The 25,401-nt window shown below is 41.1% G+C and overlaps 1 protein-coding gene across 3 annotated transcripts in view; it reads left to right on the top strand.

Moving 5' to 3' along the window:
* The window catches only part of Luzp1 (leucine zipper protein 1), a 56,635-nt gene that overhangs the window by 16,601 nt on the left and 14,633 nt on the right, over window positions 1-25,401 (top strand). For 2 of the 3 annotated variants that reach the window (XM_038334471.1, XM_038334470.1), the window contains exon 2: window positions 19,367-19,468. The gene's annotated coding sequence lies outside the window, so the exon portion shown is untranslated. Of the gene's footprint in view, window positions 1-19,366; window positions 19,469-21,837; window positions 21,930-25,401 lie in introns of all 3 variants that reach the window. The other variant, XM_038334472.1, reaches the window with a different exon arrangement.

The following is a 25,401-nucleotide window of genomic DNA, read 5'->3' as shown; positions in this document are numbered from 1 at the left end:
CCAGCAACCACATGGTGGCCCACAACCATCTGTAATGAGGTCTGGTGCCCTCTTCTGGCCTGCAGGCATACACACAGACAGAATATTGTATACATAATAAATATTTTAAAAAAATTAAAAACTGAATTTGTTCTGAGGTAGTGGTTCTCAATCTTTCTAATGCTGTGGCCCTTTAATACAGTTCCTCATGTGGTAACCCCCAACTATAAACTTATTTCATTACTACTTCATAACTGTAATTTTACTGTTGTTATGAATTTAATATAAATATCTGATATGCAGGATATCTGATATGTGACCCCAGAGAGGTTACAACACACAGGTTGAGAACCACTGTTCTAAGAGATGAGTTTGCAGTAGTATTTTAACATGTAAGAATATAAGAAAGGGGCTGTAGAGATGATTTAGTGTTTAAGAGCACTTACTGACCTTGGAATAATCCAGGCTCAGATCCCAGCATCTGTATGACAACTCACAGCTGTCAATAACTCTAGTTCCTGGGGATCTAACTCCCTCTTCTGGCCTCTTTGAGAACCAGGCATGCACGTGATATACAGATATTCATGTAGACAAACACTCATATGTAAGTAATCTAAAGTAAATCTTAAAAAAGTTAAAAAGATATAAAAAAGCTGTGAGTGAAAGATGCAAATATAAACAGCAGTATTGTATATATTGTAACATCACTAGAAAATATATAAATAGTTCTTAGCATATAAGCAGGCAGGCAATATTTAAGGGGGTGGTGTGTAGCTCAGTGATGATTTGTGTAACCTTATGGAGCCCTGGGTTTCATCTCCAACACTGACCAAAACAAGCAAGCAAACAAAATTGAAAAATAGTAGCAGGGACTGGAGATGCTAATATTTGAAACCCAGTGCACATATACCTATCCAGGATGAATTGATTGCTTTGGAGCAAAAGTTTTTAGATGCTTGTTTACATGGCAAATGGATAAGAGGGCCAAGAGTAAAACAGCAATTACGAGAGGTATTTGCTTAGCGCTTACCATGTGCTAGCCACTGTGCTGCATTTGTCATGAACTTAGTTTGTAAATCTCTGTGGTATGGGTATTATCTCTATATATGAGGACACTGAGGCACAGTCAGGTGACCTGAACGTGTTGTTACTAAATGACACACTGTGTGTCTGCTTTCTGACTCCAGAGCCTCGAGCTGTGTGATTTATCTCATTTTCATTTCAGACTGAAAAGAAATAACAGTATAGTGTAGTGGGGATAAAGTTGAATCCAGCTGGGCGTGGTGGCTTATCCCTGTAAACTAGTACTTGGGAAGCTGATACAGGAGGATAGCAGTGAGTTTGAAACCAGTCTAAACTACATTTTGAATTCTAGATCAGCATGGGCTGCAGAATGAGACCCTGCTCCAATAAAACTTGAGCTTTTAGATCCCTGATCTCAAACCTTCTCAAACTTTGGTGTGTCTCTTTAGCAGCATTTTGTTTTTAAGAGTCCAGGTCAGTTGTCCCATAAACTGGATTTAGCTTATTGTTTTCTCACATTTAGATAACAGGGAAACTTTGGGTGAGGAGATTATGATGTTGCTGTGTGCTCTGCTCTGCTCTGCTCTGCTCTGCTCTGCTCTGCTCTGCTCTGCTCTGCTCTGCTCTGCTCTGCTCTTCTCTTCTCTTCTCTTCTCTTCTCTTCTCTTCTCTTCTCTTCTCTTCTCTTCTCTTCTCTTCTCTTCTCTTCTCTTCTCTTCTCTTCTCTTCTCTTCTCTTTTCCCTTTTTGGTTTTTTGAAGAAGGGTTTCTCTGTAACAGTACGGCCTGTCCTGGAGCTCTCTTTGTAGACCAGGCTGGCCTCAAACTCACAGAGATTTGCCTGCCTCTGCCTCCCTAGTGCTGGTATTAAAGATGTGTGCCACCACGTGTTTTTTTTTTTGTCATATAAAGGCAGTCTGTGTCAGTCTGTTTGATCCCTGCTTTATAAAGGTACCTACTCCCTTTAAGAAATCTGGAATGACTTGGAGTCAATTCTAGTCCTAACCAAATGCCTTTATTGTCCTTTGATAGTCTTTGCCTAAATGAGTTATTTATTACTTTGGTAACTCTGATTAAAGTTGTTAACGCATGCTTAAGTAACAACAGCAGTAATAACTGAGTTGTACTTTCAAATCTTTGTGTTTACAAAATCTCTTTCAGTTACGTTTGTCACTGCAGTTCTGTGGTTTAGGTTTCCTGCTCAGGAAGAATGAACTTGGTCCTGTTAGTTGTTTTGGCCTTGAGAAGGTTTTCCTATTCCTTACTCCTTTTGTCAATATTTCTTACGTTTTAATGTTTTCCGAGTCGTCTTAGTATTCTCTGAATCAGTTATAGTCTAGTTATATATTAAACCTGTATTGAAAGTCACCCTCACTGGGAAAGTTTAAAAATTTTGTTGTTGTTCTGAACAACTTTAGATGTGTAACCTCTAGTATGAAGGCCATCAACTACAACTACTATATTAATACACCTAGAAAAAGAGTGTCAGGCATAGTGGTGCACACCTTTAATCCTAGCAGGTGATCTCTGAGTTCAAGTCCAGCCTGGTCTACAAAGTGAGTGAGTTACAGGGCTACACAGAGAAACCATGTCTCAAAAGAAAAAGAAAAAAGTTCCTCAGTCCAAATGCCTCCAGATTTCTTAGGAATGTCAGTTTTGACTTTTTAAGTATTCTTTGAAAGTACAATAATTAGGTGCTGGAGGATAGCTTCAGCATTTGCTCACAACTGTCTGTAACTCCAGTTCCAGGTGATCAGATTCCTTTCTCTGTCCTGTTTTCACCGAATGCACATGATGCATAGACATGCACGGTAGGCCAAACACTCATACACATAAAATAAATCTTTAATAAGAGAGGAAGTACAGCAACTAAAGAGATACTGGTGTAATTGGACTATAAAGTACTCACTGTGGTCTCTTTTTTTTTTTTTTATAGATTTATTTATTATGTATACAATATTCTGCTTCCAGGTATGCCCGCACGCCAGAAGAGGGCACCAGACCTCATTACAGATGGTTGTGAGCCACCATGTGGTTGCTGGGAATTGAACTCAGGACTTCTGGAAGAGCAGCTAGTGCTCTTAACCACTGAGCCATCTCTCCAGCCCCTCCCTGTGGTCTCTTGACATAAAAAAACTACCACTGTGTTTAAGTGGTGCCCTGCAGATAGTAATAACAATTTACATTCCATTGGTCAGTAAAATGTGAAATCACTAGTCTGGGATTAGGAGAAGGTTCAGGGCTTCCTTGTCTTAGATTCAAGTATTAGATCTTTTAGAATACCAGGGCTGAGGGCTGAGTGGTAGAGCACTTTCCTATTATACATAAAGCTCTCTGATTCCCAGCTCTGTAAAATCTAAACAAACAAACAAACAAACAAAAATCAATGAGGGAGATGAATTAAAAATTTTTAAAAATCAGTTATACAGGGGACTGGAGAGATGGCTTAGGAGTTAAGAACACTGGCCGCTCTGCAAGAGGACCTGGGTTCAATTCCAAGCAACCACATAGCAGTTCATAACTGTCTTAACTCCAGTTTCAGAGGACCTGGCAGTCTCATATAGACATACATACAGGCAAAACACCAATGTACACAAAAACAAATCTTAAAACAACAACAACAAAACTAGAATGGAGCCTGACTTGCCTTATGGTAGATAGTGAATAATGCTTCGCTTATAGTAGGTACCTAATAAGTGTTTGTTGATTTAAAGATGCCAACAAGTTGGAGGACTAGAACAGGGAAGTCTTTCTTGGCTCAGCAGTTAAAAACTAGTCATTCTCATACATTCAATCTGTTAGGTGCTGTGGGAAATATGGGAAATAGACACGTAGAAAACAGTTCTAATATCCTTGAGGAGAACTGCAGTGTTGGGTAAGAGTGAACAAGTGCATTCTTTGTATGGTTAATATTTATTGACTACCTTTTGTATGCCACACAGTATTCTAGGCATTGGATACAGTGGTAAATGACACACAGTATTTATCTTTGTATAGTTTATAAATTTTGGGGGAGAGAAAGCAGTAGGAAAATATACTAGTAGGCTAGGTGGTGGGTGGTGCCCTCTTCAGGCCTCTATGGGCACTGCATGTACATGGTACACAGATGTGTATAGTTGGCGAAACACCCATGCACATAAACCTTTTTTTTTTTCCTTTTCAAAAAGCACACCTTAGCTGGGCAGTAGTGGTGCACACCTTCAATATCAGCACTTGGGAGGTAGAGGTAGGTAGATCTCAGTGAGTTCAAGGCCAGCCTGGTCTACAAAGTGAGTTCCAGAACAGCTAGGACTGTTAACACAGAGAAACCCTGTCTTGAAAGACCAAAAAAAAGGGGGGGGGGGCAGGTCTTGAATTCTGAAGTATTCTGTAGAAAACCAGAGGTATCCAGTGCAATCCTGTTTCTTCTCATGCCCCTCCCCACAGCTGTACCCTGTGGAGCAGCTGGTCCTGTATCAGAGGATGTGATAGTTCTCTGAATGGATCAAGGTGCCTTAAAGTCCTTTGTATCCTGTGTGTTCTGGATGCTTCTTTGTGACTTTCCGCGGGCTGCCCAGGCACACTCACCTTGCAGTGTCACTTCTTACTCGCCCCACTTTTGTTTTTGGAGGGGCTTGTTGGTTCCCGGCTGCTCAGCCTCCGAAATAATCACACAGAAACCATACTATTTAAATCACTGCTTGGCCAGCCTCCCACTGGCCAGCTCCTACATACCAGTTCAACCCATCTCCATCGCCACGCGGCTATGGCTCACCGGGCAGGTCTGTCTCTGGCAGGACCTCATGACCTCTTCTCGACTCTCTCCTTTCTCCCAGCATTCAGTTTTTAACACCCCCCCCCCCCCCCCCCGCCTACCTCTATTCCCTGGGCAGGCCCAAGACAGTTTCTTTATTAACCAGTGGTATTCATAGCATACAGAGGGGAATCCCACATCACACTTCCAGTGCCTTTGTGTGCCCTTTTCTTCTGTTTGGTCACACTGAGATCTTTTCCCCCTTTCAGCTTTTATACCATTCTCTGCCCTCCACGGCTCTGCAGTTTGGTGGATAGACTATAAACTGGGAGGCCACATGGTGCTTCTTGGGTGATCTGAGGCTAACATTTTTGTTATTTGTTTGTTTTGATTTTGGAGAAGTGTTTCTGAGAATATAGGTTTTTTTAAAAAAGATATTTATTTATTTATTATGTATACAATGTTCTGTCTGTCTGTATGCCTGCAGGCCAGAAGAGGGCACTGGACCCCATTAAAGATGGTTGTGAGCCACCATGTGGTTGCTTGGAATTGAACTCAGGACCTTTTGGAAGAGCAGGCAATGCTGTTAACCACTGAGCCATCTCTCCAGCCCCCGAGAATATAGGTTTTATAGCTAACCTAGTTTTAGGTTTTTTTTTGTGTGTTTTTTGGTTTTTCGAGACAGGGTTTCCCTGTAGTTTCTAGAGCCTGTCCTGGAACTAGCTCTTGTAGACCTGGCTGGCCTCGAACTCAGAGATCCGCCTGCCTCTGCCTCCCAAGTGCTGGGATTAAAGGCGTGCGCCACCACCGCCCGGCTAGGGTTTTTTTTTGAGATGGTAAAATGTTAAAAGAACCACAGGGGCTGAAAGCCACAGGAGCTGAAATTACAGCTCAGTTGGTAGAGAGTGTGCCTAATATGCACATGGCCCTGGATTTATCCCAACACACGTGAACTGGATATGGTGATGCACACCTGTGATTCCAGCACTCAGGAAAGAGGCATTAGGTCATTCTTACCTTCATAGTGAGTTTGAGGCCACCTTGGACTATATGAGACCCTGTCTCAAAACAACAACAACAAGAAACCTGCACACACAATAAAAACCAAAAAAACAATGAAAGGACTAGAAAATAGTACTTGAAACTTGAATCTGTAGGAAGTGCATTAATGTGTGTCCCAAGTGACTGTAATAATAACAAATGCCTTGTTGGGCCTTTATAGGCTGGCACAGCATTGTGGCATTTTTTTCTGATGCCAGTTGTAAAGAACAAGGAAGTTCAAAGTCTAGTCAGCTTTTGCTTTGGGAAAAGGAGTGGTGACTTACAGCTTTCTGGTTCTTTGTAATTACTGCTTCTCAGTAGAGCCTCTCTCTTAGCTTTGTATGACTGAAAAAAATCTGCAATTCAGATTTAATTTGTTTAGCCTTAACTATGGCAGTTTATTTTCAATGCAAAAGTCACTTTAGCTCAGGGTAACTTCATGATTCTTGTAGAGCACTCAGAGCTACTTGGTACATCTGTCTCTAGAACAAGCTAGATGGCTGTGTTCTAAGATTATACAGCACAGTCTAGCTCTGTGCTGGACACTATTTGCTTTTGTACTCTAGGTGGGTGGAGTGTTTTCCATTCCTGCCTGAGTGAAAAGCATTTAGCCAACTTCCAGTCATGTCCTGTCTTGTCTTTTATTTTTCTTTGCATTTCATTTTGGCTTGCTGCAACTCAGTTCTTCCAGTTGCTGCTCAAAACAAGGCATGAGCCATTGGTGCATAGTTGATTATTGGAATAGAAACTTAGAATGCACGAGATAGGAAGGAGTTTAGGACTGTTGTTCACAGGGCAGCATTAGAATGAGGAATGGCAATGTAGGGGAAATGTGGATTCTTGGATCTAGTAAGACACTATAGATTACATGAATTATTTGGGAAAATAGAATTTTAGGTTGCTGACAGGGCAGAAATACTTGGGGAATGCTCTGTCTTGATAAAGTAGTTATTTTTAGTTTGTAGGAAAAGAGTAGTTTCATCATCATACTGGAGTCTTGCAGTCATGTTTGTAACTCAAACTAATCGGCTTATATGCCAGAAAAGTGTCAGGTGGCATGCTCATTTCCTCCTAAGTTTTAGTACTGTTTGGCTTAACTCCTGCAATCCTTTGGCTGGGCTGCAGGGCATTGTTAGGGGGTGTCAGGGAAGACGGGGAGGGGGGTAGGGGGAAGGGGGTGTGAACTGCTGTTTTAGATGCTGGCCTGAGGAGAAAGAATGCACATGCTGTGCTCTACTCTAGTGTGTTCACCTGGGCTGCTGCAGCTGACTGCTATAGGTGCTGTAGATGGTACTTAAAGGTGCGTACTTGGCATGTTTTGGTGAAACTGCTTTAGAACCTAGTTTGCTTGACACATTTGCCCACGCTCTTGGTTCTTGTCCTAAATATTTTATTTCTCACAAGTGTTTTTTTTTTTGTTTGTTGTTTGTTTGTTTAATAGATTTTAAGTGTATGCCCATTATAGTGTTAGTGTTTTGGGTATTTTTTTTTTAAACATTTCTTATGTTGTTCATTGAAAAATATATGGCTAAGTAAACAATTTTAATTTTAAAATTTGGAAAAGACTATATAAATTACTAAGTCAGAAAACATGATTTTTGGCTTAGTTTAATTTAGGTACTTTATGGTCATTGTACAGAAGGGAATGTAGACTCATGAGGATGTCACTTCAACTCTTTGAAGAATTTAGAATGGTGTGGAGAAAACAATAGGCATAAGTAAAACTCTAGTGTCCTCTAAACCAGTTGACTTGCTGAGGGCTGGTGGGAGTGTACCTTCCTGCTGGAACATGTCTTGCCCTAATTTCTCTAGCTTTATACATAATAGAAGTTTATAAGTATGGCTGTTTGAAGTCTTGGAGCTTTTTTTTCCCCCTGAACTGGCCTTATTTTTTCCTTAAAACAGTAAAAATAAAGACTGGGATTGTGGCTCATTGACAGAACACTTGCTTAGCCTGTGCACAGTCCTACAATCAATGTCTCTCATCAACAAAAGAAATAAAAACAACCTTACAAAACTATAATAAAATAACCTATAAATCTGATTCTTATGGAGACAAGAAAAGCTTGCAGTCACAGCTAGAGGGCTACTCTGTTTCATTTGGGGAAGTCAAAGGGAGGGGAGGCAACTGATGCATTTCTCTCTCTTCTGGCCCAGAAAAGCTACAGTAAAAGCCCTTCTTCAGTTGTGATTAGCATGCCCTTTTTAAATAAAGGAAATATAAAAGTTGAACCACAGTTTCCTCTTATATAAAATGGATTTGAAATCTTGGAATCTGAGATTGCTTTGAATACTGAGAATATATGTGTGTGTGACTGAAGTTGGACATCTGAACCATGAAATACAGTGTAAGCACTGGGCAATAGTAGGCATATGATTTCTTTTGTTTCTGAGATGGGGGTATGTTGGCAAGGCAAGTTTTGAATTCTTGGCTCAAGTGATCCTTTTGCCCCAATTTCCTGAATAGCTGAATAGATTATATATCTAAATATATATGTTGTTCAGAGAGTAAGAGTAGGGTTTGGTACAGGAGATAAACAAGTAGACAATTACAGTACTGAGTAAGTGCTGTGCTAGTAAATCTAGGGATCTGTCAGGATAGCTGGTTCCTACTGGATTCCTTGTTAACTACCTCTCGATTTTTCTTTTTTTTAGCTGTAAGTAATTATGGAGCCGTTTGCCTAAGCGCCACAGCCACTGTTAGTTACAAAGCTAAGCTAAGATGGGATTTGCCTCGCCTACTGCTTCTGTTTGCCGTGTTCTTAGCCCTCTCAGAACTGGCCTTTGCTTTTTCTCCTTGCCCTGGATCTTTTTCTTTTTCAATTAAGTCTTCCCTTTTCATTCTGCCCTCTGATCTTTTCATCTTTTATTCTTACTAGTTTGTCTCACAGTTATATTGCAGTGAAAGACCAGGGAATCATAAGTTTGAGTTCATTGACATGGAAATTTTCTAGTATTAACTATATTAGAGTTTAAGTCCTGAATAGCTAAGTGACTTAAAAAATACTGATACTTAAGATTTTTATTTTATTTCATATTTTTTCATGATTAGATTATATATCTAAAGTAATATACCCAAATTGCTTAATAAATTTTTATTATGTAGTCATGTAAAAACCTCTTATATTAAGATATATAGCATATCAAAACACAGACTATTTCCAACTCCAGAATGTTCATTCCCTCATACTTCTTTATCATTACTGGCTCCCCAAGTAATAACTTACTATTACACTGTTCTGTCTGCATGTATGCCTGCAGGCCAGAAGAAGATGCCAGATCTTACTACAGATGGTTGTGAGCCACCATGTCGTTGCTGGATATTGAACGCATGACCTCTGGAAAAGCAGGCAGTGTTCCCAACTGCTGAGCCATCTCTCCAGCCCCTTAATTGATCATTTTTGTGTTTTTTCAAGGATGGTCTCTTGTAGCCAAGCTGGCCTTCCAACTCACTATGCTTTGAACGTGTGCTTCTCATGCTTGCTTCCTAAGTGCTGGGATTACCACTGTGTTTGGCTTTGTTTTGTTTGAAACAGGATCTTAGTATGTTTGTAGCCCAGCTGTGTCCCCACATTGGCTGTTGTACTGTCTTGTTAACTAGCTTTGTCTTTTTGGCGGCAGAACTAGGATTGAGTTTATGGCCTTGAACATGCTAGCCCAGCCTTCCACTAGTCACTTTTTACTAAGATGAATCCACTAGTCACTTTTTACTGTTTTTAATAAAGGATCACAAAATTGCCTAGGTTAACGTTGAACTCCTCTGTAGCCTGGGGGCCCTTGAACCAGAGATCTTGCCTCAGCCTCCTGAATGGATCAGTTTATAGATGTACTTCAGTAGGCTTGGCTGCTTTGTCTGTTTAACATAGAGTCAAGACAGTATGCATTCTTTTGGTTCTGGCTCACCATCCCCCAGCATCCTATTGGATATTGAATTGTATGGCTATATGAGAAAGCTGCCATGAACATTTTTGCTCTAGTATATATCTTGGTGGATGTATGTCCTTATTTATCTTGGTTTTATATGCAAAGGAATAGAATTGGTAGGTTATTTATTCTACTTTGATAGATATTGCTAAAGATTTTTGTGATTGTAATAGTTTAATAGAACTTTGTTGGGTGGTGGTGTACTCCTTTAATCCTAGCACCCAGGAGGCAGAGGCAGGTGGAATCTCAGTGAGTTTGAGGCATAGTGGGTTCCAGGACAGCCAGGGCTGTTACACAGAGAAACCCTGTCTCCAAAAAAAAAAAAAAAAAAAAAAAAAAAAAACCCAAAAACAAAAGTAGGAAGGCAAATATAGTGAGTCTACATACATCTAGACAATTAGTTGTAAAGGTTTGTGCCATACTAATTTCAAACATTCCTTTTCTCTTTTTGAGAAAATTCAAAGCAAATCTCAGCTCTCGTGTCAGCGCCATCTTCTGCGTTTCCATATCCTTCTGCAAATGTGGGCATTTTCTTAATGTGACTGTGGTACTGTTATCAATTTTAGCTACATTAGCAAATCCTTAATTCATAATCAGATTTCTTTGCTATCTCAAAATATCTTTACAGTTAATGAGAATAGGGGCTCAGTCCAATCTTTCCAGTGTACTAGGTGTTTTTCATGCAGAGCTGCACTTTTTTGATGCTTTGCCCTTTTTACCTTGTCACGGACCTATTACAGAGATTAGGTCAGGCTAAAACCTCTCTAACAGTATCTCAGAACCACTTTTCTAGGTCTTGCTATGTTGCCCCAATTGTTCTTTTTTGATTATTTTTAAAAAATGATTTATTTACTTATATTGTATGTGTATGAGTGTTTTGCCTGCATATATGTCTGTGCTCTGTGTGTGTGCCTAGTATCCACAGAGGTCGAAAGAGGGCATCTAGTTCTGGAGTTATAGGTGTGTGTGTGTGTGTGTGTGTGTGTGTGTGTGTGTGTGTGTGAGAGAGAGAGAGAGAGAGAGAGAGAGAGAGAGAGAGAGAGAGAACGAGAACAGTTGTGTATGTGAACATACTACTAAGAAAGAAGTTATTGTCTGACCTAAGACATGACATTCCATATGTAAAGAAAACCGTTTCAGCTGTGTGGCGTGGTGGTATGTCTATTTTTATACAAACCTTATAGCAGTTTTATGAAATTTAGGTGTAATTTCTATATACACTTGAAAAACTAGAGGTGGTTGGTAAAGTTTAATCATCAACATTACTATATAACTGAATTAAAGTTGGGACCAATTTCCTCGGACTTTTGACTGGAGTATCAAACAGGGTGGAGAAAGTGTGGAATAGAGACAAAGGGCTGTTCTTTAGAGGCTGTAAAATGAAAGACAGTTGCTGGGCATAGGAATAGTGACCATAAAGAAGTATGTCATCATACTGAAAGAGGAAAAGCAGAAAACCTTCTTATACCCTGTAGTATATATTCTAGCTCACTCCTAATAGCACCAAGGTAGTAGATAAAAGTGTTGTTGTTGTTGTTGTTTTGTTTTTGGTTGTTGTTTTTTAAATCTTGCATTGTAATAAGAGAGATGAGATCTTTGCGTAAGCAAAAAACCTTAAACATCGATTTTTAGGCATTTAAGAATTAATCCAAAGAAAGTTACGTTCTAAGTTGAGTGTGAGTAAAGACAATTTGAAACCTTTGGGTGACTAATACTTGGAGAGTTTCATACTGTGACTGGTAGGATAGGCCCTGTGGACCCCCTTGGTTTTAAACAAAACCAAATAGAAGCCCCTCCTCACCTTTTATCTCTTTTACTGTTACACAGGTAAATGCTTCCACAAAGCTGTCTCTACTCACTGCCTCTCCACTCGGTCCAGTCTGGTTTTTGTCCCTTAAATTTCACAGTAACAGTTCTTACTGAGGTCACCAGTATCTTCTACCAAGCTGAACATTATAGACATTTTATCCTTTGTTTTCTCGGCCTTGTGAGCTGCTACCACTCCTTCCTTCTAGAAGGACTCGACTTTCCCCTCCAGTGCCTTCATCTTCCTCCTGTTTCTCTGCTGTTTTTACAGGATCATCCTCCTCCTGTGGCTTTTAAATGCTTACTCTCCTAGACCCTCCTCTCTTCACATAGTAGACATTCTCCCTCTCTGTCTGCTCCCATTGGCTTTATGGATATGAGTCATACTTTTACTCCTCTGGGATATAGACCCATCTGTTATCTACCAGACCCTGTTCTAGGCACTGGGGATATAGTGCTGAGCTAGACAGAAATAGAGGTTATTTATAGAGGGGAGAGATGAATAATGAACAAAACAGCAGGCAGGGTTAAGTGCTAACATGAACGTTTGTTTACAACCCATGGTAGCATATTAGAGGGTGAACTGTTTTATTTTGGTGGATCCAAACTTTACCTAGGTGGTAAAATCCTACTGACCTTTGACTGACTAGATGGAGCCTGCTGAACCGAGGGAAGAGGTAACAGCTAGTGCAAAGGCTCTAGGTAGAAATGAATACAGAATATACATGAGACATAATGTGCCGAGGGAAGCATAAGAAATGAGATCAGAAGGAGCTAGAGCTCAAGCTCGTACTGCCCCCACAGGCTGTGGCTGAAGACTGGATTAAGTGAGATGGAAAGCAGAGTTTTTTGTTTGCTTGACATGATAGTTTTGTTCTGTTTAAAATTTTGGAAATGTAATCTGTTTGGAGGGTGGTTTATATGGGGACAACTGGAAGAAGAGACGCTTAATGAGGCTATTAGAGTAGGCAAGGTGAGAGTCCAGCATCTCATATGACAGTGTGGTGAGGAATGTGGAAAACAGAGGGACAGAACCAAGAAAATTGGGAAGTAGGATTGACAACACCTGCTGGTTTGACATTTTCTTGAGGCAAAGAAAAGTCCAGCGTGAGTCTAGGTGCTTGACCTGCACAGCTGGGTGAACTGTGGAGCTCTCACTGAGGTGGGGGACACTGAAGAGGAGTGGGTTTATGATGACTATGAAAGTGGGTGCATGAGTGTGTGCAGTTCATTGTCAATTAGACTTTTAGGTAGAGATCAAAGGAGAGTTTCTTTCTGTTTTTCTTTTTCTAAGCTGCCAGAGAGCACTACATGGTGTCATTTGTGCTGTGTATGTGCTCACTCCATATGCTCTCAGTGAGCTCATTAGCACCCTTGTGGCTGGACCCTGTTTAAGATGAATCCACTAGTCATGGATTTGGATGTTACACCAGGTGCCAACTTGTCACACAGGTGTCTAAATGCTAACTCTCATTTCCTTTGCTTCTGTTGGCAAGGCCAGTCAGTGTGGGGTTGTCCAGTTCACTCCAAGTAGCACCGTCTGGTGCATGTTGTATGCTGATGGGTGTGGAGAGGAAAGTAGTGATGAGAAGAGAGCGAGGGTAATGCATACACAAAGAAGAAAGGGGCCTGGATCTATTGCAACTAGGAAGCAGAATGGTGTGGTGGTAGATTTGGAGGTAGGAAAATAAGGGTCTGGATGTTGCTTTTTGGTAAGTGTTATCAGCTGATGGCATTTATTAGCGCTGTTATCAGATGGCATTCATTAGAAGTTTATTGGGAGGTATGAAAAAGTGATTAGAGGAATGAAAATCAACTTACTAGGAAAAGCATAGCATGGTTGCTGGTAGTGTGGAGATGTGTGTTGAAAGGCTGTGATGATACATTTGCAATGACACTGGTGCATGGTTCCAGTGGCTATTTTCTTGGGCGTCTAGCCGCTTTTGTGTAGGCCTAGAGAGGCTTGATATTTTGAAGTAGATTAAAAGTCCTTACCAGGTACTGGTTATGAGGGGAAGCAGCATGAAGGATGGGTATGTAAAGTTATCTAGCTCTCTATCTTATAAGACTGATAATAGTGTCTGTCACATAGAGCCATTGTTAGTATTAAATTGTTTGATACAAAGTGCTGATAACAAATGGCTACCAGAGCCTGAAGAGGTGTCTCAGAGCGCAGTGATTTCAGAGCACCGGGTTTCAATTCCCAGCACCCACATGGAAGCTCATAAACCATCTGTAACTCCAGTTCCAGGGGAATTTAACACCCTTTTTGGGCCTTGTGGCACCAAGCATGCATGTGCTTCACAGATATACATGTTAGGAAAATACCCATGAATGTTAAGAAAAAAAGAGAAAATGGTTACTTAGTATATGAAGCCCAACATGCACCTCTTACACCATTTCTCCAGGACTTCAAAACTAGCATCCAGCTGATCTCCCTTTGACTATTATTTCTCTCATCTTCCATACTGAAGTCAAAGTGATCTTTTCAGAGCATGTCTTACCTTTATTTAATACTTAAGGAACTTCCTGTAATGCTTCTGATACAGGTTCAAGCTGATCATTTATCCTCCAAGGCTTTCATGTGTGCATGGTGTGATTCCATACATGCCTCTGCAGCTTCCTCTTTGCTTCTTCTTCTTTGGAATTGGGGGTTGTGTAGGGTCTCTCTCTGTAGCCCTGGAATTTGCTTTGTAGACCAGACTGGCCTTGAACTCACAGAGATCCACCTGCCTCTACCTCCCAAGTGCTGGGATTAAAGGTGTGCACCACCACTGCCTGGGCTAAGCAGTGTGCATTTTTAATTCATTGCCAGGCCATCTCTCCACCTCCAGAGGGAGGCAGTTCAAGGCCAGCATAGTCTACAAAGTGAGTTCTAGGACAGTTAGGACTGTTACACAGAGAAACCCTGTCTCGAAAAAGAAGCAAACAAAAATTTTGTACTAAAATTTTTTAAAAATGTGTATGAGTGCTTTTGCACGTGCATGTATGTGCCCCAGGAGCATGCCGGGTGCCCTTGGAGGTCAGAAGAGAGTGTTAGGTCATTGCTACATATTATTTAGTGGGACCTTTTGTTGGATGGGTAAACTGAGACCTAGAGACCTGAGACTTCAGAGCTCCATAGTATGTTAGCAACAGAACATGGATTGCCGTTTGTGTTTTTGCCTGTGAAGGTGTGTCTTACTCTTAGTTACCACTTCCGTCAGAGAAGACCACTTTCTCTGGATTCTCTTTTTTCTATTTGTGAGGTGACAGAGTAAGCAGGATTGGAGAAAAAGTTAGAATTACCAAAATGACATCCTTTTACAACTTAGGTTTTATTCTTCCATGTGTGCCTGAGATGTCCTGAGCTCCAGCATGCGTGTATGTGAAATTAGCGAGGAACTTGATCGGCTGCTTCACCAGCTTTTACACCACATTTGCATACACACACACACACACACACACACCACACCACACCACACCACACCACACCACACCACACCACACCCAGGAAAAAATATTTCTTAAAAATCAATTTAAACTCAGGTTGGTTGTTTTACCAACTCTAGTGACTGTGAAGTGACTCTCACCAATCATCTGGCAACAAGAGGCTTCAGGCTCACCTGTCCATCTCGTCCCATCACTGGCTCTTGGTGAGGAGACTGCATATTCATGTCCCAGCTCTATTTGATAACAGTGGGTGCTGCATCAGCAATTACAGGGATCAAACTTGACTGTTCTTACTTCCCAGTATTACGGAGCTACTTGGACATTGTTTTAATTTTTCCCTGCTCTTTTATTTTCCATCTTCATACTTTGTACTTTGTTTTTATCTGGGTGACTCCCAGAAGTTACTGAGTAGATGAAGGTGACTTGGTCCAGTAAAATTTTGGGTAATAGTTTGTGTCATTCTGTGATGTCAAGTCATTGCATATTCTGTTATCAGTTTTTCTTACAATAGAAATTAATTAACTTGTACACTCTGGTGAAGGGTCTGATGGTGGCTTTTCTGGAATCCACAGATAACCTGGACTTCTTTCAGTACTGGAATTAAAGGTGTGAGCCATCATTGACAATATATTTAATTTTTAAATTGTTTTTTCTTATGTATGGTGTATATGTGCATGGGTGTGTCTGCTTATGCAAAAGTACATGTGTGCATGTATGTATGTGTATAGGTCAGAATTCAACTTCAAGTGTCTACCTCTATCTTGTTTTTGAAATAGTGTCTCTCCTGGTGGTGGTGGCGCATGCCTTTAATCCCAGCACTTGGGAGGCAGAGGCAGACAGATCTCTGTGAGTTTGAGGCCACCCTGGTCTACAAGAGCTAGTTTCAGGACAGGCTCCAAAGCTAAAAGAAGAAGAAATAGCGTCTCTGAACTGGAACTCTGATTGGGAGATTGTCTGACCAACAACCACCCAGAATAGGGTAGCATGTTACATCACCATGCTGGGTTTTTGCACATAGGTGCCAGAGATCACTAAGATACTTAAGATGACCATGAATTCAGATCCCGGTGTTTGTGTCACAGCCACTTTACTGCTGAGCCCCCTCCCCAATATTCTCTTCTGTTTTAATTCTATTTGTGAATTTTAAAAAATTAGATACTATATTTCTGTTCTTAAGTCCCTGCTTTTTAAAAAATATCCAATTTCTCTCCCCAAGTTTATCATTTTTCTTCAGTTTTGAGCATTTTTTTTTACTTCGTTAAATTTGTATTCTGTCTTTGGTAATTTCACCATAATCCATCTTAGTGTTGCACTCTGTTGATTGCCTTTTAATTACTAGGTTTCATTTTTTTCAATTCTTTACATAATTTGAGGTTATATCTTATATATTGGGTGGAAGTGTATTTTCTTTGGTGTTTTTATTTCAACACACAGTTAATCAAGCTGCAAGCTTTGTCATACCTGTAGGGGTGCAGTTCTGTTCTTTAGTAGTTTTTTTTTTTTTTTTTTTTTTTTTCCGAGACAGGGTTTCCCTGTAGTTTCTAGAGCCTGTCCTGGAACTAGCCCTTGTAGACCAGGCTGGCCTCGAACTCAGAGATCTGCCTGCCTCTGCCTCCCGAGTGCTGGGATTAAAGGCGTGCGCCACCACCACCCGGCCTCTTTAGTAGTTTTTGTCTTGAACCCGAGGTCTTTGGATTCTGCCTTTTGCATTGCATAGTTCAGGATGTCAGCCAGTGCAAGGCCAAGTTTGCACACTCAGCTGGGTCTCTCCTTCTCTGGCTCATGTTTTTTCTATTTCCCATTATCCTTGGCTGGTCCATCCTTTCCTGGTTCCTACAGAGGCCTAAGATTTACTTTTTAATTAGAACTACAGCTGGATACCATCAGCTGGAACCCACCCCAATCCCTTTTTGAATTTTCCTAAATCTGTCAGTTTCTGTTCACTTCAGATGGTTGTTTTGTTTTATCCAGTTCATAGCTGTAATCTTTGGAAGAGTCATGCTGGAAGCAGAATTCTCTAGTGGTACTTTTATTCATTACAGAAAAATTATGGGAACAAAAAGAAGATATAACTATGTTCATATTAACATGCTTTGTAACTTCAGACATGTCCTTCCTCTCTGAAACTTCCTTACTCCTCAGGAAAAGAGGCAGTTTAAGGACTCTTTCTTTCATCTCTGCTTTATGGACAGACTTGAACTTACCATTTATATCACTGGCAGGGACAACAAAAAGGTGTTTAATAGTATTTACTACAGTCATTTTGGGCTGGTGAGAGGACTTAGTGGGTAAAGACACTTTCTTTCTATCATGCCTGATGACCTGAGTTCAATCCCTGGAACCTGATGTGGGATTCTCCTCTGTATGCGATGAATATGTTTTATTACCATTGGCTAATAAAGAAGCTGCTTTGGCCTATAGCAGGGCAGAATATAGCCAGGCTGGAAGAGATTAGATAGATAGATAGATAGATAGATAGATAGATAGATAGATAGATAGATAGATGGATGGATGGATGGATGGGGGGAGGGAGAGAGAGAGAGAGGAGAGAGAGGAGAGAGAAGGCAAAGTTAGAAAGACACCATGTAGCTGATGAAAGAAGGGCATGCCAGAACCTTACCGGTAGGCCACAGCCTCATGGCGATATACAGATGGATAGAAATGGGTTAATTTAAGATGTAAGAGTTAGTTAATAAAGAAACCTGCACTAATAGGCCAAACAGTGTTGTAATTCATATAGTTTCTGTGTTTATTCGGGTCTGGGTGACTGGGAAGTGGAAAAGCCTTTTCCACCTACAGGAACCCACGTGGTAGAAGGAGAAATCCCCATCTGCAGGCCATCCTTGGGATGCTGTCCTTCTTTGTTATGGATTCTTTTAAAAATAAATTCTTTTTAGGCTGGAGAGATGACTCTGGGATGAAGAGCTAAGGCTGTCTTAGGACCTTTGTGCAATTCCTAGCACCCACATAGTGGCTAACAACCATCTGTAACCCCAGTTGCAGGGTATCTGATACCCTCTTCTTGCCTCTTTGGGCCCTGATTATACTGGGGTTTGAAACCCTGGGCTTCATGCATGCGAGGGAGCATTCTACCTTGAGCTACATCCCTTAGCCCACTCTTCAGGTTTTTGGTTTGTAGCTTTAGGTACTTCTTTTACTGTCGGTCTTTTAGGCTATTAACAAACAAATAAATAACAAAACAATTATCTCTTTCTCTAACTCTATGCTATCTCTCTAAAACAATAGAGGCAGAAAGTTGGTTTTGTGATATGCATAAATTTTTAGAATGTGAAATTTAAAGGGACCAATGGTTTTAGAAGGAGGCCAGAGGTGGTCTACAGGGATTAATCATGATTCAATCAAGGGGATGTTTGAATGTGAAACTGTGTCTAAAAGCTTGGGTTAGCACTGACATGGTAAGCCACCTTCATTCTTTATGACCAGGATAGACAGGAAGATTTAACCCAAGTCTTCTATTCTACCTCCCATAACTTTTCTCTAATCTCAGCAGTAAGTTTTAGATAGATTGGCTCCTCAGCTTTCTTTTAGGAAGCCATCCCCTTCAAAACTAGAGAGTGGTTTGTAGAAACTCTACTTTTAGCTCTAATTGGTATTGGGTGGTCCAGGGCCCTTTTGAGGACTGAGTCAAAAGGCAGTCAATAAAATGAGAGTGTTGCGATGTGCCCCCCCCCCCATAAACTTTATTTACTGAGTAAGCTATAAGACTTTGGACAAGGGGCTGGAGAGATGGCTCAGAGGTTAAGAGCACTGACTACTCTTCCAAAGGTCCTGAGTTCAATTCCCAGCAACCACATGGTGGCTCACAACCATCTATGATGAGATCTGGCTCCCTCTTCTGGCTTGCAGGCATATATACAGACAGAACACTGTATACATAATAAATAAATATTTAAAAAAAAAGACTTTGGACAAGTCACTTGACTTCTTGAGATTTAGATTATAAGTGACATCACATATGTAAAACATAATGCCCAGGATGTAGTGGGTTTTCTACTTGTCTTCCAAAACCTCTTATTTTAGTCTAATTCCAACTTCACCTCTAAATCATTGTATGACTCACCATTTCCAGGCTCTGATTTCCTTCCTCACATGGGGATTTAGATGATTCCTGAGGTGCTTCCTAGCTGCAAGATGTCATAAATACTTAGAATATTGGGAAATGGAGCCTTATTAATTTGAGTAAAGACAGTCTGGCTTGGGAATCATATAATATGATAGAAGGGGAAGTGGCATGGAGCCTGGTTGCCCTTCAGAGAAATAGGTAGCTTCCTTCACATCCAGGATATAGACATAACTCACTCTTTGCCTCTTTTCTGATGTTGGACTATATTTATATATGAAGAGCCTTGAGTTGTGCTCAGTCTTTGTGTGACTCATGCTTTACCTACTTCTTTTATTTCCTGTCTAGGTCAAGAGGCAGCTCCCAGTGAAAGATTGTGATTGTTTCCAAGACAGCAGGCAGTGGGAAGGCAACGAGAAGTCACCACAAAAAGCTCCCATTACCTAAATGGTAAGTATATCACACATGACGTCTGCAGACGTCATAGAATAGAATGGGTGGTTTCTGAACCTCTACAGTTTTCCATCCCTGCAAGGGAAGGGAGGACAGTCAATGTTGGCTGATGCCTCGTGTGAACTGTACATGAGACTAAACCAGGCTAAGCACCTTACGTTTTCTCTTTGAATTAAGCCCACCAGCTTGATAGGTTGTTATCCACTCTTGAAGCCAAAAACTTTTAAGGAGCAGGTCTAAGGTCTAACCTATTATTTACTGTGTCAGGCCTGTTTGTCATACGTTTTCTTCCTTAACACCTATTCTAACTGTGAGGTTAGTGCTTTTATCACTGCAGGAAAGTGTTTTGAGAAGCCAAATAACTTCTCTAAGTCCAGGAAGCAAATAATAGAGTTAAGTTTTCAAATTAGACCTTTTTCATCATATCACATTCCCCTTTAAGAAAGTTACTTTCTCCATTGAGATGGTGGCTGGTGTTCTGTTAAGAAACACACCAACAGAGTGTTTCTTAACACTCTGTTAACACTCGGGAGGCAGAGGCAGGCGGATCTCTGAGTTCGAGGCCAGCCTGGTCTACAAGAGTGAGTTCCAGGACAGGCTCTAGAAACTACAGGGAAACCCTGTCTCTAAAAACCAAAAAAAAAGAAAAAAGAAACACACCAACAAACAGATTAAAGAAACTTGGACTAACAACCAAATCCTTTTGCTCTTTCTGGGTTTTTGAGCCAGTCTTTATTGGTGGTACTTATGAGGGCCATGGGGAGCAGCAGGGAGTTAGGTGAGAGGAGAGAGAACATGAGCAGGAGTGACCAAGGGACCTAGTGGTCTTGGTCACTGCTGGCACGGTACGGATGGAGAAAAAGTTTGGAAAGTAGACAGTGGTCATGGAAATGACTGGATACAGAGAAAAATCTCAGTAACATGTCTCATGTCGACACAGTCATGGAAGAGACATCATAAGGACATAGAGGAACTCTTCATGAGGTAGTGGATGGCATTCAGACATGTTCTTTATCTTTTAGATCTTATATGCTGGTAGAAGAGTCAGTATTAAGTTTACATATAATGTGGTTTTGAACATTCGAGCCTGAAAAGTAGTGTCTTAGAGCTGTCCAAAGATGGAGTGAGTTGGCGGGCAAGTGTATGTCCTTGTCATTAGAAGTGCTTGGGCAGGAATTGAATGATGCTTACTAGACAACTTAGGCATTAAATTATATCCACTTTGAAGAACTTTTAAGTGCTACCTGGGTGCTAATCCAGAGGTTCATGAATCTAAAGTATATGAATTTATGATAATGGGGTAAAAATCACTGAATCCCAATAATGAAATAGATACACTCAGGAAATGGTGGTAATATACAGTTGCTACAAGTGGTCAAGATGATACTGTTTAAAGACAATGCTCTGACGTTCCTGTAGATCAGGAGATGCCAAACTCTGGTCTGCAGATCCCTTGCCTGATTTTGTAAATAAAGTTTAGTTGAAACATGGCCAAGTTTATTCACTTGTCTGGTATGACTTGCTTCACATTACAAATAGAGTTGTTGGGACAGATACTTTGAGTCCCACAAAACCTAAAATACTTCCAATCTAAGTCTGTATGGTTATATATCAAACTGCAAAGACATTTGATGACCACTGCTTTAAATGACTATTGGGAGCAGGAAATGAATCATGGCAACTATGTTGGAAGAAGGGACAGGGCAGGATTTATGTTCTATTTCAGACCTTCCTGATCTGCCAGGACAGGAAGAAGAGCCAGTTTCTAAAATACTAGATACTAGGGCTACTTAGAAGTAGGGACTGAGGATGTAGCTCAGTGGGTAGAGTGCTTGTTTAGCCACCCCAGCACCACCCGAGCACTTGGGAAGTAGAGGCATAGGGATAAGAAATTCTAGATCATTCTTGGTTACATACTAAGTTTAAGGCAAGCATAAGATACAAGAGACCCTGGGTTGGTTTGCTTGCTTGCTTGCTTATTTATTTATTTGTTTGTTTGTTTGTTTTGTTTTGTTTTGGAGCGTTTTAAGAAGTCTGCCAAATGAAAGAAAATTGGTATCTAATATTAATTGGAACTGAGGTAGATATTGATGTGGGAAACTTTGACTTTAAGAGATGGGACTGACTGGGTGGTAGATCCCTGAGTGACTCTAGCTCATGGAACACTGAATTGAGGCTAGTGTGGGCTCCATGCTAAGTTCCAGGACCACTTGGGCTGTAGGGTTAACACTTGAAACAAAATACAAATAAGTGAGACTATTCATTCTTCCCTTTACTTTTCTGTGAATTTTCTAAGGTTTAGCACGAACAAATTCTGTCCCAGATGCCATCTCAGATACAGATAATTGCTACTTCTGGTCTCCCAGGGTGTATGGACGATGGTCAGATGTGCTAAAGACAAGCAGTGTGAGAAGAGAGCTGGTGGGTGGATGCGGCACATATGATAGCACATGCGATGGTGAGGCGAAAGCTACGGCTGCTTTGCTTCCTCCCTCCAGTCCTTTCCTTCCTCTGTTGCTTCGCTCTGAGCTCACTGTGAGCTGCGATCTTCCTGCTGCTGGGATCACAGGAGAGTGCCACTGTGACTGATAGAGAAGGCTTTATTTTTAAAAACGATTGTTTGACTTTTGGCTCTGTCAGTCTGCTTCCTTAAAGAGAATGGGAAGCTCTTATTTATTTTTTTAATTCTAGCACTTCACAAAAGCCTGGGTATATCAAATGTTTCATAAATATTTAGTAAATAATGAATTCTCCCCAGGGAGCAGACAAACTTTAGGAAGAAAAGAATCTGCCCCTTCACTGTGTAGATAGCCCTGGAAATAGCACTCCCCTGACTCTCCTCCAGATAAGAAATGTGTATTTAGCTGCATGGTGGCACACACCTTTTATCCCAGCACTTGGGAGGCAGAGACAGGCAGATCTCTGAGTTTAAGGCCAATCTGGTCTACAGACTGAGTTCTGGGACAGCCAGGGCTATTTAGAGACAGCCTGTCTCAAAAAACAAAACAGAAAAAGAAAAAAAGAAATGTGTGTTGGAGGTTTTAAAATCCCATTCTAAGGAGTGGAAGAAGATCCAGAATTATTTTTGTGTTCTTGTCTGGCCCCGGAGTGATATTTGGGCAACCTGTGAGGAATGGCTTCAGCAGTTTGACCGTTTCCAAGGCACAGACCTGTAAACTAGGAGAAGTGTGGTGGCTGAGACACTTAGCAAGTGGTGCAGGGCTTGGGTGTGATCTTTTAGAACATTACCCCAGGACCTGATATTCTGTTCCATCTGGATCCACTCTTGCTAGCCATTTCCTCCTTTATAATCCATGAACAGTTCCTTGGCATTATTTAATGTTTTCTGTTAATGGCCAGTGTCTGGCCAGCCATTGAATCATTAGGAAGTTCATTCAGCCACTCATAGTCGCCGAGTTTAAAGCATTTATTGTGTGCCAGGCTCCCTGCTGGGTACTGAGAATTCAGATTACAAATAAGAAAGCAATAGGGAGAGATAGACTGAGTAATAGAACTTCATACAGTGTGATAAAATTTGGTTACTTTTCCTGTTTCCGTGATAAAATACCATGGTGAAAAATGTTGAGAGAAAGGATTGGTCTGGTTTACACTAAGATGCTGTCCGTCATGGTGAGGAAGTCAACACAGCAGGAGCCTGAGGAGGCTGTTCGTTGAACCCACAGAGCCAACCCCAGGGAACAGTGACAGTCACTTCTAGTGTGGGCCTCCCCTTCAGTTACCCTGAGTCCTTCACAGGTCTGCCTGGAAGCTCATCTCTGGATTCCAAATTGTATCAGGTTGACAATATTAACTATTATAATTTCCTTTTGAAGAAATTTGTTCATGAAGAGTGCAGTCAGTATAAACTAGTAAACAAGGGTGTATTGAGAGTGCTAGCTGAGCATAGGCTGGGTTGTTTTGGTTTGTTTTTGTGTGCATTCCTTACTGGGTTTCCTAGGCTTGTCTTGAGCTTCTTAGTTTTATTTTTGTTTTGTTTTGGTTTTTGTTTTTTTGAGACAGGGTTTCTCTGCAGCTTTGGAGCCTGTACTGGAACTAGCTCTTGTAGACCAGGCTGGTCTCGAATTCAACAGAGATCTGCCTGCCTCCCGAGTGCTGGGATTAAAGGCACGTGCCACCACCGCCCAGCTGAGTTTAGTTTAAAGGATCCTCTTGCTTTAGAGTCTTGAGTAGCTGGAACTATTACTCCCATGCTCCCTTGCCCAACTGTGTGTGTTTGTAAAAATAACATTGAACTGGGCATGGTGACATATGCCTTTAATTCCACCACACCTTGAGGCAGAGGCAGGCAAATCTCTGTGAGACTGGCTAGGACAGCTAGAGCTACACAAAGAAACCCTGTTTTGAAAAACAGACCAAAAAAGAGAAAAAAAGAAAAGCATTATTGGGATATAAGATGAAGCCATCTCCTTACATCACATAAGCATATTTACAATGATACACTCCCTTAAAGCTATTTGTGGACACATGTGTCATGTCTTCCACTAACTGTCATGCTAGTGTAAATATTTTAACCATTTATTCTTTGTATCACTGAACATAGGAAATTGGTTGAGACTTTAATTCCCCCTCCTTGTGTATAAATAGGTAAGGCTTTTGCTGTGCCACTAAACAAACGACCAAAATCTCCCCTCCCTCTCCAGTTTTGGAGACTGTGGAAGCCTGTAGGCTATGGAAAGATGGGAGAGAGTCTAAAAATTAATGCCTAGATGAGAAAAGAGCTGGATCGAGATGGAAGCAGAGTGATAGATAGGAGGGAGAGAGCCAGCCTTGGTGGTAATATTTGTCCCAAGTGTTGTTGTTTTGTAAGAGTTGTGCACAGGCTCCATCTGGTGGCTTTGGACATGCATTGCAACAGTGGCCTGAAGTCTCCCGAAGGCATTTGGTATTTCAAGCCTAACCTGCAGTTATTGTGGGGTTGTTGAAAGACAATTTTACTTTTGATTCTGGATTTTCTTTTACAGCTCAGACTGTGTTGTTCCATCCTTTCCCCTAGCTTTAAGTCCAGATTGTGTTCTTCCATCCTTTCCCGTAGATTTGAATCTGATTTTACCAGACTACATCATCCAGTATCTTCATTGTTGCCGTCATCCACCATGTCACTGCCCTTAAATTCTCAATGACTCAAATCCTTGTTGATTCTGTCACTGTTTCCAACACCATTCCTGTTACTTAGTGCTGGATACTTGCTGCCTGCCCATGTGCTGCAGGAGATGGAGCCCCAGGTGTCTCATAGGCTGAAGAAAATGCTTATCACTGAGCCAGCTCCTCAGCCCCAGTGGTGATCCTTGTGACATTGTAGTCTTGATAGTTCCATCTTTGGTAGTCTTGACAGCTGATCATTGCTTTTTTTCTTATACTTTGAGAGGCTTCTATGACATGACATGCTTGTACTCTTGTGATTCCCATTTGTCTCCTACGTGCTTTTCCCCTTTGCTCTTCAACTCTACCAATAAAATATTGGGGTTCAGATCTTTGATTTCTTGTTTTCTCTGTGTTCCTTGACGATGTCATTGCTTTTATAAGCCGTCTGTTTTCGTTGACTTGTAGATTTATATTGAGACCACCTCTCTCCTGACTTCCATGCTTGTGTATTTGTGGCCTCTGTTATCTTTGGAGGGCCACTAAGTCCCTCACAGATGTATGTAAACTGATCTTCTTTTCATGCTGTTCATCTGCACTCAGTGCATTTTATGTAGGACAGCATGATTCTGCAAATTCAGGCCAGCAGCCATGGAGTCATCCCTGATTTTTTTTTCACTTGTCTTCTACATCATATGCAGTCCAGGAACAAAAGCATGGGGCTCTACGTTCACATGACCAGAATCCTGACCGCTTCTCAGTGCTGCTATCAGCCACAATGGTCTGGGCGTAGATTACCACAATGCTTCCTGCTTGGTCTTCCTAGTCCC

This window comes from Arvicola amphibius, chromosome 6, assembly GCF_903992535.2.
Source record: "Arvicola amphibius chromosome 6, mArvAmp1.2, whole genome shotgun sequence".
In the NCBI taxonomy this organism is placed as follows: Eukaryota; Metazoa; Chordata; class Mammalia; order Rodentia; family Cricetidae; genus Arvicola; species Arvicola amphibius.
This window is presented reverse-complemented; position numbering and strand designations above follow the sequence as displayed.